Raw genomic sequence first — 18,318 nt, forward strand, 5'->3', positions numbered from 1 at the left:
TCGTTGTAAAAACATGCGTTGTAGTAGTATTTGCGTTGTAACATCCGCGTTGTAACGATATGCGTTGTAACAGTATGCGTTGTAACATCATATATCCCCTTCCTCGAAGCCAACAAATCCCTCGACTCCTCACAATCTGGCTTCCGAGCAAAACACAGCACTGAGACCGCCCTCATCGCAGCAACAGACGACATTCGAACTCTACTGGACATTGGAGACACAGTCGCCCTCATCCTCCTCGACCTCTCTGCAGCCTTCGACACAGTCTGCCACAGCACCCTTTTACAGCGCCTCAGAAACATCGGAATCCAAGGAAAGGCACTGGAATGGATCACCTCGTTCCTCTCCGGAAGAACCCAGAGAGTCCGCCTCCCACCATTCAAGTCCGAGGCCTCTGAAATCATCTGCGGCGTACCACAAGGATCATCACTCAGCCCCACCCTCTTCAACGTATACATGAGCCCCCTCGCGACCATCGCCCGCCAACACAACCTCAACATCATCTCTTACGCGGATGACACTCAACTGATCCTTTCTCTCACCAAGGACCCCAGCACCGCCAAAACTAACCTACACGAAGGAATGAAAGAAGTCGCCGAATGGATGAAACAAAGCCATCTGAAACTGAACTCAGACAAAACAGAAGTCCTCATCTTAGGTAAATCCCCCTCTGCATGGGACGACTCCTGGTGGCCAGAAGCCCTCGGAAACGCACCCATCCCGACAGACCACGCACGGAACCTTGGCGTCATCCTAGATTCTTCACTTTCAATGAACAGACAAGTCAGCGCCGTATCCTCTTCCTGCTTCAACATCCTTCGCATGCTCAGAAAAACATTTCGCTGGATCCCCTCCGAAACAAGGAAAACAGTCACCCACGCTCTAGTCACGAGCCGACTGGACTACGGAAACACCCTCTACGCAGGTACCACCGCCAAACTCCAGAAGAAACTACAACGAATCCAAAACGCCTCAGCCAGGCTCATATTAGACATCCCACGCAACGAACACATCTCTGGCCACCTTAAAGACCTCCACTGGCTACCCGTCAATAAGAGGATTACTTTCCGACTGCTTACCCACGCACACAAATCACTCTACGACATCGGACCAGATTGCCTCAACTCTCGACTGTCCTTCTACACCCCCTCCCGCCAACTTCGCTCTTCCAGCCAAGCATTCGCCACTGTCCCTCGCATCAACAAAACCACCATGGGAGGCAGATCCTTCTCATACCTGGCTGCCAAAACATGGAACTCACTCCCCGCTTACCTTCGCCTCACCCAGAATCACCTAGAGTTCAGAAAACAACTTAAAACGTGGATATTTGACAAATAATCCCCCTCCCCTCCCCAAGCGCCTTGAAACCCTCTGGGTATGTAGTGCGCTATATAAATTTTATGACTTGACTTGACTTGACTGTAGCTAATTGACTCTCTGTAATGTACGCACTTTCACTTTGATGGTCGTAACAACTGAATAAAGTTAAATATGATGATGATGATGGCAATATTTTTTATTTTTGCATCACATCACTGTACTTCGGTATCTGACAAAAAGGATGCAGCAACAATCGAAATACAAAACTTTTTTTGAAAATAGCCCATAAATTCTTTGGTCAACACGATACATTGACAAATTGTTTATATAAAAAAAAATTTAAAAATGGGAGTGCCACTAAGTCTGGCAGGCAGAGGGCTGGTTGAGGGGTACACAGACAAAATATCGATTTTTAAATATCGATATGCAAAAATATCGAAGTTTAAATATCGAAATACAAAAATATCGAAGGTAAGTAATATCGACAGTCTAAATATCGATATTGTTATGATATCAGTAATATCGAAGTTGTAAATATCAATGTTAATAATATCGAAATTAATAACTTTGATGTTACTAATATCAATTTTTAAATAAATTTAGTGTATATTATATTGTATTTATTATGTTTTATTATTTATTTTTAATGTTATTTTATTAAATATTGTCTTTTACTACTGTAGCGGGTTGTGGGTTTATAGGGGAATAGGGTGGGAAGTAATTTAATTATGTTAAATTAATTATTAATTAGTAGGAATTAATAATTAATTAATTGAGAATTAATTGTTAATTATTTTTAATTAATTTATTAATTGATAAATATGTTCTGTAGCGGGTTATGGGTTTATAGGGGAATAGGGTGGGAAGTAATTTAATAATAATTAACTAATTGATATGTTTGTACATATTTTAATTAATAATTAATTGGTAATTAATTTCTATTAATTAGTCAATTAATTATTATAATTTTTTACATATTTATAATTATTAATTAGTTGGTAATTAATTATTATTAATTATTTAATTACATTAATTATAGTAATATGTTTATATATAATGTATTGTTATTCTTAATTAATTAATTGTGCAAAATAATATTAATTATTAAATTAAATTAATTACAGCAAATGTGCTAATATATTTACTTTATTGTTATTGTTAATTAATAATTAATTGGTAATTAAATAATATTAATTAATTTTGGGTACAGGGGTATTTTTAGGGTTCAGGGTCAGTTTTCAGTTCATGGGTTCAGGGGTATTTTTAGGGTTCAGGGTCAGTTTTCAGTTCATGGGTAAAGGGGTATTTTTAGGGTTCAGGGTCAGTTTTCAGTTCATGGGTACAGGGGTATTTTTAGGGTTCAGGGTCAGTTTTCAGTTCATGGGTAAAGGGGTATTTTTAGGGTTCAGGGTCAGTTTTCAGTTTTTGGGTAAAGGGGTATTTTTAGGGTTCAGGGTCAGTTTTCAGTTCATGGGTAAAGGGGTATTTTTAGGGTTCAGGGTCAGTTTTCAGTTTTTGGGTAAAGGGGTATTTTTAGGGTTCAGGGTCAGTTTTCAGTTTTTGGGTAAAGGGGTATTTTTAGGGTTCAGGGTCAGTTTTCAGTTTTTGGGTAAAGGGGTATTTTTAGGGTTTAGGGTCAGTTTTGGGTTTTTGGGGTACAGGGATATTTTTAGGGTTCAGGGTCAGTTTTGGGTTTTTGGGTAAAGGGGTATTTTTAGGGTTCAGGGTCAGTTTTGTGTTTTTGGGGTACAGTCGTACAGGGTAAAAATAAAATAAATTTAAATTAAATCAATTAAATGAAATAAAAAAATATAAAATTACATTTAATTATTAAGTTTTTAATTTATTTTAAATGTATATGTATTAGTTTTAATTTTTTAATTATGTTTTGATATTTTTATTTAATATTTGTAACATTATATGTATTTTATAATTATTTTTACATTATTATTAATACATTTAAAAAAACCATATTTTTAATTTCGATATTTTTGTTCCGATATTTTTGTATTTCGATATTTTTGATTTCGATATTTAGTCAGACATTCGGTTGAGGTCTGCTGACTCCAGGGACATCTTGTGCTTATTCTATAAACCGAATGAACTGAAAAATAAATGATTGCTGCTCCTGGAGAGTGAGGCGGAGTTACATTTTGTTCTTTTTATTCATTATGATTTTAATTGTGTCTGGAAATACAACACATATTACATTTTGAGGCTTGTGGTAAGGTGGCATGATTTGAATCCTCAAGTAAACAAATTTACATATTTTTCTGCAAGAGAGCTATGAGTTGCGTAACAGATATGGCCCTCTCTGGCACTACAATGAACAAAGCAATCGGTAAAGAGCTGCTTCTCTCAGGTTCCTCCAACAATGCAGTGCGGGAGAGATATTTAGAGGAGCCACCAGTTGTGGAAATAATGAAGGAAGGAGGGGAGCCACCTGAAATGAAGCTTTTGGAGGAATTGACGTCTCCAGTCCCACAATCCTGTATGAAATATCTGCATACGCACAATCCTGTACGAAAGTACAAGCTCATATTTTATTCCTCACAGGAATTCAATATTGTGATTCGTTCTTACTCTAGGTCAAAGGTCTCCAAACCGGTCCTGGAGGGCCGGATCCATGCCAGATTTTTAAAATTACTACATGTATCTCAATGGGGATATCCAAAAAATCTGGCATGGATCCGGCCCTCCAGGACCGGTTTGGAGACCCCTGCTCTAGGTTTTTAGATCACAATTAAAGTTCATAGTAAGCATTAAGTGAAGGTAAACTAAAACCATCTGTGTCATAAAATAGCTTCGGGTCACCGTGCCCACTTGATGCCGCTGAGCTCCTTAACCAATTGTAGTCTACCTCTGAGGAGGACTTAGGGCAGCCTTTTATAGAGTTTCGCTTGTTGTGACAAATGGCAATGGTGATCCGCAGCCTCCTATGCGTGCATCGTAGATGGAAATGTGAAGAAGCGCCAAAGACAAGCAGGAAACAAATGAAAGCGAGGCATTGGGAATCTTCTTGCAGCCTCCTATGCATTCAGCGTAGATGGAAATGTAAAGAAGCACCAAAGACGTAGAGTAAACAACAAAAGCGAGGTATCGGGAATATCCCCTCAGCCTCCTGTGTGTGCACCATAGATGGAAATATCAACAAGCGCAAAAGACACGCAGGATACAAGAACAACAATGGTGACATTTGAGAAGAGAGTTAAAAAAGCGGCCGCGAAATGAAATTAAAAGCGGCCGGGAAATGCTCTCGGTATTGCGAGGGCGGGGGCGCATTCCTTTGAAGTGTGAAGCAGGGGGCGGGGGAGCGGATCCCTTTGAAGACTGGAGCAGGGGAGGCTCGAGCATATGGGGTGTAAAAAAAAAGTCTTCGGAGTTTGCTGTGGCTGGTCTGATGCAATGATGCGAGGCAGGCGGCTCGGGGAGAAAATGGCAAGCTCGTGCACGGGCACATGCACTCGGCGCAATCCGCCTGGTTTAGCTTTCGTGGATCCAACTCTATAAGTCTCGACATCTGCAATGCGCAAGGGCATTGGCAGAGGTCGGGACCTAAAAATGGAAAACCATTTGTAGAAAAAGAAGAAGACCTGGGGCAAGGCGCTGGCAAGGGTATAACTACCCATACGTTCCTCAATATTTTTAGCCCCATTTCCATCGCATGGCCAACACATGATGCCATGGGGCCCCCCTTTCATACCAATGATCCTGTCACAATTCCCAAACAACCAATGCTAGTCATTTTAGTCAGAGGCTAGGGCCGCGGCGGAAGAAGAAGAATGGACAACAGGGTCCAATGGGACATAGAGGACTCACAAATGCAGTCAAGGAGCATGTCCCACCCACAACAGGGACAGGGCAGGGCAACAATTAGTGACAAACTTGACAAATAAAACCCTTACAAAGACACAAACACAGGTACTCAACAAAGGTCTTGGGTTTGTGCCAACACCAGCTCTGGATAGGTTTTACTTGAACTGTGAATTAGCACCCTTTTCCGTAAATTATGGCTTAAAGCCCACTTTGGCAAACAGTATTTCGCAGCAAAGACTTCTACCACTGGCCTGCACAAAAAATCCACTTGCTATCCCCCTCCACATACCACCCTAGTAGAGATTATAACTTTTGAGAAGGCCGTATACACTGTGATGCCAAAACAGCACTAGACGAACTACAAAAAGACACAGGCATTACTATCAAACCGTCCGATAAAGGTGAGGGCACTGTGCTGCAGACCACCATAGCATACAGAACAGAATGTCAGAGATTGCTAGCAGAAGAACAGAATTATATGATCCTAGATAGTGACCCGAACCCTATACTAAAGGCAAAAATTAACACCATGATTGAAGAAGCATATTGCTGAGAGTGGATTAGCAAACAAGAAGGAGATTTCTTAAGGGAAACCAATCCAAGAATCCACTACTTTTATAATCTGGAACCTCTGTCACAATTTTTTGGCTATTTGCTGAAACCTATCGTACAGAAAACAGAAACATACATTAGGGGCACTAAATACTTCCTTGTCCACATCAATGAGCTTGACTTCCTTGAAAATCAGAACCTAATAATGAGCCTAGGTGTAAAGAGTCTGTGTGAGAAGTTGGCCTGGTATATGCTGTCCACTATTCTAGTGCAAAAACAACAAGTGATGGACTGAATGTGGATCAATGTCACACACTCCCCCAGTCAAAAGATCTGGGCCCAAATCCATCGTTTTTTTGCACTCCACACCACCCTGGGTTAGACAATGGCGATATGCAAATCAGCTCTGACCCTGTTGCCCCATGGGAACAGTCCAGTCCGAACTACAAAAGCCATGTCCTTCCCAGAACGGAATCAAGCATCCGAGGACCGGACCGGTTCACACCACTGGAGTCAAGCTAGCCGGGCTGATGAGAGGTGTTACCTCGAAACCGGTCCGGTCCTCGGATGCTTGATTCCGGTCTGGGAAAGATATGGCTGTGTAGTTCGGACTGGACTGTTCCCATGGGGCACAGGGTCAGAGCTGATTTGCATAAAGCCATTATCTGACCCAGGGTGGTGTGGAGTGCAAAAAACGATGGATTTTGGCCCAGATCATTGTACTGGGGTGAATGTAAGACATTGATCTACATTCTGTCCATCAAATTGTTTTTTGTAATTTTCTCCCTGAGTGTACTGGGGTAGCTCAGACGTGGGTCCCAGAGCCTCCACACCACTGGAGTCAAGCTAGCCGGGCTGATGAGAGGAGTTACCTCGAAACCGGTCCGGTCCTTGGATGCTTGATTCCGGTCTGGGAACGATATGGCTGTGTAGTTCGGACTGGACTGTTCCCATGGGGCACAGGGTCAGAGCTGATTTGCATAAAGCCATTATCTGACCCAGGGTGGTGTGGAGTGCAAAAAACGATGGATTTAGGCCCAGTTCATTGTACTGGGGTGAATGTAAGACATTGATCTACATTCTGTCCATCAAATTGTTTTTTGTAATTTTCTCACTATTCTAGTGGGCACCTTGCACCAGTCCAAACGACCCTTATTATAAATAATAATAATGACATTTGTAGAGCGCATGGAAAAATACGCCATCTCGGCGTGTCCCCGCGCTAAAAAAGAGAGGCATAAACTCATAAGGGGGGGAGTGGACAGAGCGAGGCAAAAAAGAGCAGTGGTGGGCTATAAGGAAAAAAGAAAAGTTGATGGTAGGTTTAAAGACAACCTATATAGAAAGCTATCCTAGTGGTAGCTGTGGAGAGCAGCCATCAGGCTAAGGCTTGAAGGAATGTAAAGCAGCTTGATTTACCAGTCTGTAAACTCATGAATGACCAAATGAAAGGAGAACCACACCAGGTATATATATAAACTATATGTATTTATTCTAAACACATCCCTCTAGTCTCTTTATGAGGCTAGAAGCAAAAGTACATACAGTAAACGTATTTAGCAAACAGTAAATTAGCACAATATATGGTTAGCCCTGGGGCGTACCAAACCATATACTAAGAAAGTGGTATAAGAACCACGATCGACATATAGAGACAAGGCCTAGGGCCTGTAGAACCGCTGGGGCCATCAGGAACCACCCAAGGTGGACCCACAGGGGACTCGTGCAGTGTCTAAACACAGCTGCGAATCACCATTGACTTCTATGGAGAAAGTTGCGATTAGAATTTTAAAGATTAGGGACACTTAGAGAAGTGGACTTGGAGCAAACCCCTTTACAACTAGGCAGTTCTAGAGTCAATACCCACGGGAGCATGGGAGTACTCGAGTTACCTCAACCAGGGAAGCTAGGTGCATATGTGTCTTTTCATGTCATGTTTTGGCGTCGTTTTCTATGGTGAGCTGCTGAAAAGTGCTGCAGGCGTCCAAGTGGAAAGTGTCCGGATGGATCCAAGGGTGGATCGGAGATCTAAAGAACCTGAAAGTAGAGGGAACTGAGTCTGGGTCACTAGCCAGTGACCAGGAAGGCGATGAGCAGATGCCCACCAATGTCGGGTGATTTCAGGTGCAGAAGGTGAAGCTTGACTTTTCAGCCACGAGGACCAGGAGGCATCGATGACAACCAGGAGCTGGATTCAAGCTGTCCCACAAAGGATGTCGAGTGCTGCGGTGCCGGTATCCAGATTGGAACCAACAAGCCTTGGCAAGAGCAACCCATGCAGAAAGCAAAGATTGGCTTTGGGGCAGACCAGCAAAATTTAAGGGACTCACCCTTTGGAGGGGAGTCAGAGCTTATCTGGAGCAACTAGGAAAGCCCAAGAAACAAAAGTGTTACCTGTGTGGGGGCCCACCAGTCGACAGACGAGGGATCGCAAAGGAGCCTCAAGTAAAAATGCTGGAGGCAAGCCCACGGAACACTCGTGGAGTGTAGGCCCACAATCTTCAGTGCAAAGGATGCTCGGGGCTTGGACTACAAGTAGCCCAATGCACAACTACGGGAAAGCTCGGGAAGTTGATGCTCTTACAAATGTGCACGTGTCCAGGAGTTCTGGGTCCACGTCACTCGTGAGGGCGGTGGGTCTCAGCTTTGCTGGGATCTCTTGTCGGCCTCGGAGCAGTCTGAAAATTTGTGTCCTAAATCACAAATCTGTCGGGATTTGGCAGGAGCCTTGGAAATGCAGACACGCAAGATGCTTCTTTGGTGCCTGTTTGAACAGGGGGGTCACTCCTTGACCCCAATGGAGATTCTTCCGTCTTCTAGTCAAAATAGAATGTCAAAGTTCCAGGATATATGTTGCAGAGTTTCTTCCAGGGTAATCTAAAGTCCTAAGGACTAAGGGGCATATGTAGGTAATTCACATTTTGCGATTCTTAAATAGCGATTTTTAAGGAATCTCTATTTGAGAATTGCAAAATGGAATGTAGGTAGAAATTCGCAATTTTTTAGCGAATCTCAAAAATTCCTTAATTGCGATTAGGAAATTGCGAATCGCAATTAAGGAATGAGTGTCCCATTCATTTCTGTGAGCCAAGAGGCCCATAGGAATGAATGGGGATACATTCTCAAATTGCGATTTTCTGTGAGAAACAATTCCAAGGGTGCCAGGGTGTCCAAAGTACACATGTTGCACTCCTGGAATGTGCCTGTAAGTACATGTGGCGCATATACATGCCCTAAGGGCATGTATGTAAGGAAATGAATTAAAGGAAATCGCAAAATACCATCTACTTGGAGTAGGTAGTATTTTGCGATTGCTTAAGCCCAAATCACTATTTCTAAGGCACCCCTACATAGCATTTAAGGAATCGCAGAATTGAGATGCCTTAAATGCTTGAGCAAAATAAGGAATCGCAATTTTTGCGATTCCTTATTTTGTGATGTGGCACCAACATAACAAATCGCTGTTTGCGATTCGCAAACGCCTACCTACATATGCCCCTGGGTTCCTATACTTATACTAAGTTTAGGGTTGGACTTACTCTAGGGTCCCACCTATGGGAGGATCCAGGGAGGAGGTGGTTACACCCCTTTCCCTTTAACCAGTTTCGCATCAGAGCAGGGGCTGGGTGCCTGCAACCGGTCTGAACTGGGGAATGCACAGGGACACCAAGTGTGCCCTTAACACTGTCTGAAAAGCATTCTATGAATGCACCCAACCTAGCCCCAATACACTAAAGCCTGTCTGAGAGGTGGTTACACCTCCCTGTGACCGGAAACCTTTTGTCCAGGGCTCCCCTACCGGAGTTTCGTCCAGCAGCAGGAGGTTAGACTCGTGTCTGTGGCTGCAGCATCCATTTTGTGATGCTGGGGCTCTTTTAAACTATGACTGGTCAGGTAAGTGTGTACATGTCTTTTCCCTCTAGAAGGGTGGAATTCTACCCCCGCTGCCAGGAGTGGTGGGGGGGGGGGGGGTAGATTTTCAAGTGCTTGACACCAAACATGACATGTTTCCATACAGCCATTCCAAAGTTAGCATTTACAGCGAGGTTATAATGCACATAAGAGTATATGGTCTGGCTGCATCACAGAACAGCATCAGAGAATAGATTCTGAAAGCTGCAGAGGGGACCTGCTCATGCATGGGCACCCTTTCACACAAAACCAAGCACTCTGCCTTCAGGATTGATAAGGCCTGCCATAGGAGTGGCTTATAGGTTTATATGTGTCAGTGATTTAAAGGTAGATATAGGTAACCTATATTTTAGTAAGGGGTGCAGGTACCACCTTACCCAGGCTGCAGTAGCAGACCTGTGGTGCCATTTTGGAAGGCTTCCCAGGGGTGGCATAATACATGCTTCCGCCCCTGGTAGGGCTCTGGGGTACCTATGCCCTTGGTACCTAAGGTACCATATATTAGGGACTCACAAGGGTAACCCAGTAACCAATATGGAGTGTACCTAAAGTACATGCAATCAGTTTAGAGAGGAAGCTGCTAGGCTGGGGTCCTGGATAGCAGGGCCCCAGCCAGACTAAAGTCGAAAAACAGTGAAACACCAGCAAAAAGTGGGGGTAACCATAGTAAGCAGATCCTACTCTCCTATAGTCTGTATATACATCTTCTTCAAGATACAATACTTGAGGTCATAGGAGAAATTTGGGAAGGGGAAGTTTGGACCCATTCTACCCCATTAAACTTTGTGATGGAATTAGCAAGATTGGTGTTAACAAAAACATTTGAATTTGAATGCATCCTGTTTCGGCAAACCCATGGAATTTCGATGGAGAGCATCTTTGCCCATAGTGTGGCCAGGCTACATGTGTACAATTTAGAAAAGAAACACATTCATCATAGTGGCAACTCCCACCATGCACACATTACAAATTGGAAATGTAACTGTTAGATTTGGGGGTCTCTAGTTGGCACAGGTAGGTACTTGTGACAAATAGGGACCCTCGCCTCTAGTCAGGATAAGGGGGATTACACTCCTCAAATAACCCCTGCTCGCCCCCTTGGTAGCTTGTCACGAGCAGTCAGGATTTATCTCAGAGGCGTTGTGTGTTAAGCATTTGTGACCACATACAGTAACCCAGTGACAACACTACAAATGGACACCACACAGGTTTTTTTTTTTTTAAACTTTATTGTGCAATGCAAATATGGTTACAAGTATGGGCCTACAACCGCAGGGGCCGGCCGCTAGAGCATAAAAAGCAGTCGTTGAACATTACAAAGCAGCGACCGATCCCCTAGAGGTCCGGCAAAATTTTGGACATAAGTCTCAGTAACACAGGATGGAATCAGGATATAATTATTTTTGTTTCTTTAAAAAGAACAAAAAGAAAAAACAGACAAACAAATCTCAAGGCGGAGAGCATTATGGACCAAGTTGTGCTCCAACGGGGGGGACCCTCAATACAGGATAGATAACCAGGTAAGCAATGGAGATGGCCAGGGGGGGAGTCAGTGGGGAAGTCAGAAAATCAGGAAAAAGAGTAGATTTTTCCAGGAATGTCAGGATCAGGGGCTTAGAGAAATGTCTGGATTTTCCTCAAACGGGGGTGTACAGATGTTCCCTCGATAAGCGTTCCATTGACCCCAGATTCTATTCCACGCCCTAGGCTAGCCCCTAGCCAAATACACAGTCTTCTCTCTAAACATACACCAGTCCATATTCTCCTTCCATACTGACACGGTGGGGGGCCGTTGGGAACCCCACATCCGATACAGAAAAGGGGGTGGTGATGAACAGAGTGTCTGAATTAAGCAGACCACTCTTACCCAGTCCAAAGATCAGGGCTTGATCCATCACCGTTATTTATCTCACTGCACCATCCCAGCTCAGAGCCTGGCTATATGCAAATCAGTCTGTCCCTGGCCCAGTGCATCATGGGAACAGGGCAGACTAAACTACCAAGCCAATTCTTCACCAGAAAGGAGACAAGCTACCGGGGACCGGTTTCTGGCATTTCAGCCGTCTTCGGCCTGGCTTGCTTGAATCCTGATGGTGCAGTGAGAAAGGGACTCATGTCTGAGTATACCCTGCCACACCTATAGTGGCCAAAATCGATACAGAAAAGGGGGTGGTGATGAACAGAGTGTCTGAATTAAGCAGACCACTCTTACCCAGTCCAAAGATCAGGGCTTGATCCATCACCGGTATTTATCTCACTGCACCATCCCAGCTCAGAACCTGGTTATATGCAAATCAGTCTGTCCCTGGCCCAGTGCATCATGGGAACAGGGCAGACTAAACTACCAAGCCAATTCTTCACCAGAAAGGAGACAAGCTACCGGGGACCGGTTTCTGGCATTTCAGCCGTCTTCGGCCCGGCTTGCTTGAATCCTGATGGTGCAGTGAGAAAGGGACTCATGTCTGAGTATACCCTGCCACACCTATAGTGGCCAAAATGGATACAGAAAAGGGGGTAGTGATGAACAGAGTGTCTGAATTAAGCAGACCACTCTTACCCAGTCCAAAGATCAGGGCTTGATCCATCACCATTATTTATCTCACTGCACCATCCCAGCTCAGGACCTGGCTATATGCAAATCAGTCTGTCCCTGGCCCAGTGCATCATGGGAACAGGGCAGACTAAACTACCAAGGCAATTCTTCACCAGAAAGGAGACAAGCTACCGGGGACCGGTTTCTGGCATCTTAGCCGTCTTCGGCCCGGCTTGCTTGAATCCTGATGGTGCAGTGAGAAAGGGACTCTTGTCTGAGTATACCCTGCCACACCTATAATGGCCAAAATTGATACAGAAAAGGGGGTGGTGATGAACAGTGTCTGAATTAAGCAGACCACTCTTACCCAGTCCAAAGATCAGGGCTTGATCTATCACCATTATTTATCTCACTGCACCATCCCAGCTCAGAACCTGGCTATATGCAAATCAGTCTGTCCCTGGCCCAGTGCATCATGGGAACAGGGCAGACTAAACTACCAAGCCAATTCTTCACCAGAAAGGAGACAGGCTACCGAGGACCGGTTTCTGGCATTTCAGCCGTCTTCGGCCCGGCTTGCTTGAATCCTGATGGTGCAGTGAGAAAGGGACTCATGTCTGAATATACCCTGCCACACCTATAGTGGCCAAAATTGATACAGAAAAGGGGGTGGTGATGAACAGAGTGTCTGAATTAAGCAGACCACTCTTACCCAGTCCAAAGATCAGGGCTTGATGTATCAAAGTTATTTATCTCACTGCACCATCCCAGCTCAGAACCTGGCTATATGCAAATCAGTCTGTCCCTGGCCCAGTGCATCATGGGAACAGGGCAGACTAAACTATCAAGCCAATTCTTCACCAGAAAGGAGACAAGCTACCGAGGACCGGTTTCCGGCATTTCAGCCGTCTTCGGCCCGGCTTGATTGAATCCTGATGGTGCAGTGAGAAAGGGACTCATGTATGAGTGTACCCTGCCACACCTATAGTGGCCAAAATCGATACAGAAAAGGGGGTGGTGATGAACAGAGTGTCTGAATTAAGCAGACCACTCTTACCCAGTCCAAATATCAGGGCTTGATCCATCACCGTTATTTATCTCACTGCACCATCCCAGCTCAGAACCTGGCTATATGCAAATCAGTCTGTCCCTGGCCCAGTGCATCATGGGAAATGGGCAGACTAAACTACCAAGCCAATTCTTCACCAGAAAGGAGACAAGCTACCGGGGACCGGTTTCTGGCATTTCAGCCGTCTTCGGCCCGGCTTGCTTGAATCCTGATGGTGCAGTGAGAAAGGGACTCATGTCTGAGTATACCCTGCCACACCTATAATGGCCAAAATTGATACAGAAAAGGGGGTGGTGTTGAACAGAGTGTCTGAATTAAGCAGACCACTCTTACCCAGTCCAAAGATCAGGGCTTGATCCATCACCGTTATTTATCTCACTGCACCATCCCAGCTCAGAACCTGGCTATATGCAAATCAGTCTGTCCCTGGCCCAGTGCATCATGGGAACAGGGCAGACTAAACTACCAAGCCAATTCTTGACCAGAAAGGAGACAAGCTACCGGGGACCGGGTTCTGGCATTTCAGCCGTCTTCGGCCCGGCTTGCTTGAATCCTGATGGTGCAGTGAGAAAGGGACTCATGTCTGAGTATACCCTGCCACACCTATAGTGGCCAAAATCGATACAGAAAAGAGGGTGGTGATGAACAGATTGTCTGAATTAAGCAGACCACTCTTACCCAGTCCAAAGATCAGGGCTTGATCCATCACCGTTATTTATCTCACTGCACCATCCCAGCTCAGAACCTGGCTATATGCAAATCAGTCTGTCCCTGGCCCAGTGCATCATGGGAACAGGGCAGACAAAACTACCAAGCCAATTCTTCACCAGAAAGGAGACAAGCTACCGGGGACCGGTTTCTGGCATTTCAGCCGTCTTCGGCCTGGCTTGCTTGAATCCTGATGGTGCAGTGAGAAAGGGACTCATGTCTGAGTATACCCTGCCACACCTATAGTGGCCAAAATCGATACAGAAAAGGGGGTGGTGATGAACAGAGTGTCTGAATTAAGCAGACCACTCTTACCCAGTCCAAAGATCAGGGCTTGATCCATCACCGTTATTTATCTCACTGCACCATCCCAGCTCAGAACCTGGCTATATGCAAATCAGTCTGTCCCTGGCCCAGTGCATCATGGGAACAGGGCAGACTAAACTACTAAGCCAATTCTTCACCAGAAAGGAGACAAGCTACCGGGGACCGGTTTCTGGCATTTCAGCCGTCTTTGGACCGGCTTGTTTGAATCCTGATGGTGCAGTGAGAAAGGGACTCATGTCTGAGTATACCCTGCCACACCTTTAGTGGCCAAAATCGATACAGAAAAGGGGGTGGTGATTAACAGAGTGTCTGAATTAAGCAGACCACTCTTACCCAGTCCAAAGATCAGGGCTTGATCCATCACCGTTATTTATCTCACTGCACCATCCCAGCTCAGAACCTGGCTATATGCAAATCAGTCTGTCCCTGGCCCAGTGCATCATGGGAACAGGGCAGACTAAACTACCAAGCCAATTCTTCACCAGAAAGGAGACAAGTGTAGCGATCGCTACCATCAACAAGGTACAAGGTAAAGGATTTTGTATATCCAGTCTATGGCGGAAACACTACAAGTCCCAGAAGGCCATCCGGCGCTGGGGGTTGGCTCAGTGGGAGGACATTATATAAGCTCCACCTCCGGAACTCAACGGGGCTTGTCAATCGTGTTCTGTACTCGCTCATTGTAGATGAGCCTTCCTTTGCTTCAAGTAAAGATCCTGGAGAACAGCGCCGATCAAAAGCCTGCGTGGTCAGTTATCTTAGTCGGCACGACGCCGAGCAACAGCCAGCGTGGTCAGATATCCTGGATTGCACGACGCCGAGCAACAGCCAGCGTGGTCAGATATCTTGGTGGAGAACCTTTGGTCCACAGCCTTTTCCAGTCGTGCAAGTACCAAGAGGAGTGCGGGCTCGCCTCCTCTTTCTTTGTGTATTGTTACTATTTCAAACGGCGTCTCTGCCGCCGCCATTTCTTGTTTACATTCCGGGGAAAACCTTGATGCCTGTTGTCAGTGGCTACTGACAATTTCTGATAATGTTATATTTGTAACCACAAGGAAACAGTGGGTTCATTACGTGGTGGTTCCACGTTACGATAGTGCGTATTTCAAAGGTTTATTTGAGATTACGAACTGAGAGATAGCGGAGTGACGTTAACTCCTCTGTACTTCTAGGCACCTATTTACTAGGGTTCTATGTCTATGTTGAGGATTCCTTTAAGGATACATGGGGTGGAGAAACTGGTGAGTAGAGATAAGAGGGAAGGGATCTTGGGTTCCTGTAATTCTTACTGCGGAAATAATCCTTTGTTCTCTGTCTCCCCTGCCTGCAGTGTCCCGGTACCAGTCACCCCATGGTAACAGACCAGACGATACCTGACGTGCCATTCCCCGATGTCAATCTACCTCCCGGCCCCTATTCGTACAGACTCAAACAGTGGGTATATTCCATTGTAGGGGTTTGTGCGGAGCGGAGTTGGAAGGACTATCGTCTATCGTCTCTGCTGGCCATCAGAGTAAGGTTAGTGGCGCTAGCGTACTCTTGCGCTACTCTCAATCCTGACAACAAGCTACCGGGGACCGGTTTCTGGCATTTTAGCCGTCTTCGGCCCGGCTTGCTTGAATCCTGATGGTGCAGTGAGAAAGGGACTCATGTCTGAGTATACCCTGCCACACCTATAGTGGCCAACATCGATACAGAAAAGGGGGTGGGGTGGTGCAGTGAGCTAAAAAACGGTGATGGATCAAGCCCTGATCTTTGGACTGGGTAAGAGTGGTCTGCTTAATTCAGACACTCTGTTCATCACCACCCCCTTTTCTGAATCATTTTGTCCACCATAAGCGTGGAAGCGTATACTCAGATGTGAGTCCCTTGCTCATTGCACCATCAGGATTTAAGCAAGCCGGGCCGAAGACGGCTGAAATGCCAGAAACCGGTCCCCGGAAGCTTGTTTCCTTCCCAGTATAAGAATTGGTTTGGTAGTTTGGTTTGCCCTGTTCCCATCATGGACTGGGACAGGAACAGACTAATTTGCATGTAGCCAGGTTCTGAGCTGGGATGGTGCAGTGAGCTAAAAAACGGTGATGGATCAAGCCCTGATCTTTGGACTGGGTAAGAGTGGTCTGCTTAATTCAGACACTCTGTTCATCACCACCCCCTTTTCTGAATCATTTTGTCCACCATAAGCGTGGAAGGGTATACTCAGATGTGAGTCCCTTGCTCATTGCACCATCAGGATTCAAGCAAGCCGGGCCGAAGACGGCTGAAATGCCAGAAACCGGTCCCCAGAAGCTTGTTTCCTTCCCAGTACAAGAATTGGCTTGGTAGTTTGGTTTGCCCTGTTCCCATCATGCACTGGGACAGGAACAGACTAATTTGCATGTAGCCAAGTTCTGAGCTGGGATGGTGCAGTGAGCTAAAAAACGGTTGTAGGAAGGGGGAGGCTCTAGTTGGCGCAGTGCAACACTAGCGACAAGCAGGGACTCTCTCTTCCTCGTCAGGGCTGAGGGTTACCTTCCAGACAACCTCTGCTTACCCTCTAGGTAGTGTGGCTTAAGCAGTCGTAGGCTAATCTTTGGGGCACATAGGGTTAAACACTTGCAATATTACACCTTGACAACCAACCCACCACACAACGAGACCAGACTGTATTCTGCAAAAATATATATCTTTATATAGATTTTAAGCAGGCTACAGTCTGGTCTCGTTGTGTGGTGGGTTGGTTGTCAAGGTGTAATATTGCAAGTGTTTAACCCTAGGTGCCCCAAAGATTAGCCTACGACTGCTTAAGCCACACTACCTAGAGGGTAAGCAGAGGTTGTCTGGAAGGTAACCCTCAGCCCTGACGAGGAAGAGAGAGTCCCTGCTTGTCGCTAGTGTTGCACTGCGCCAACTAGAGCCTCCCCCTTCCTACATTGGCGGCAAGCGGTGAGGATAAGAATTTGTGTTTGCGTTGTACCACAGTGGCAACTGGCCACTACAAAGCTCTGCATTTTTAGATGACCACATTGTTGGGGGTTATTGTGTTTTGGTGAAGTTCCATTATTGCTTCTCCTGAAGAGTGTCATTTGATAATTGTGTTCAGTACATTTGTCCCCCGCCCTGCTTCCAGAGTTTGGTACCTGTGTCACATGTGGTCAGGTTGAGAAGTCAGGGGTGGTAGAAACTGCCTTACCGATCCGAGGGGAGGTTGTGCGTGGATGAATGGTGTGTTTTCCTGGACGCATGAGTGAGTTCTTTTTTTAAGGAGAGTGGAAGTTTTGGAATTGTGTACTTTTACTTCAGATTGCTAGTTCCCTTGTGTTGCACGTGTCTGTGAGCATCCTGTCAAGATGGAATCTCCTTTTAACCTGTGTGGCCTGTCTAAGTACAGTGTGCATGAGTTGGTACGGTTATGTAAGGAGAGAGACATCACAGTGAGTGAGTCAGACACCCAGTCCAAGCTTAGGGATAACATGATCCTGTGGCAGAAGAGTGACTGGGAGCGTGAGCACAGTGAGAGGGAGAGGGCCCGGACCGCACACCATGAGGGTGGTGGGTCTGAGGGGAGCCCTGAAGAGTCTGATGTGGAGAGTGAGTTTGACAGTGGATGGGCGCCAGCAGAGAGCGAGTACCCCCTAGATAGGGAGTCCCTTGCTGGGTCCCGTGTCAGAGATAGCACCCCATCCCTTTCCCTGTCCCCAGAGGAGTGGATGGATAGGAGAGAAGAGAGGGAGCACCAGCTGGCCATGGAGAAGCTCAGGTTAGAGCATGCCTGGAAGATGGCGCAGCTGGGTGTGAATGAGCGGATTGCAGAGGCTGAGAGGGCCTTGGCCAGGGAGAAGATAGCCCTAGAGTGTAGGTTATCCCCTGACCGCAGTCAGAATTTTCTGGATTCCCCAGGGAGGGTGGAGTCCAGTGGTGGCAGCTTTTTGAGTGTTGATGTTGACAGTCCCACTCCCAGTTCCCAGAGTATGGTTCCTGTTTCTCCAGAGGAGGAGAAAAGGTTGAAATTCAGGGGCAGTAGGAAGCTGCCTCACCAGTCGTGGGAGGAATTTGAGGAGGACTGTTGTGAAGCCCTGTGTGATTGGGTACAGGAGCCCAC

Source organism: Lissotriton vulgaris, chromosome 5 (genome assembly GCF_964263255.1).
Source record: "Lissotriton vulgaris chromosome 5, aLisVul1.2, whole genome shotgun sequence".
NCBI lineage: Eukaryota > Metazoa > Chordata > Amphibia > Caudata > Salamandridae > Lissotriton > Lissotriton vulgaris.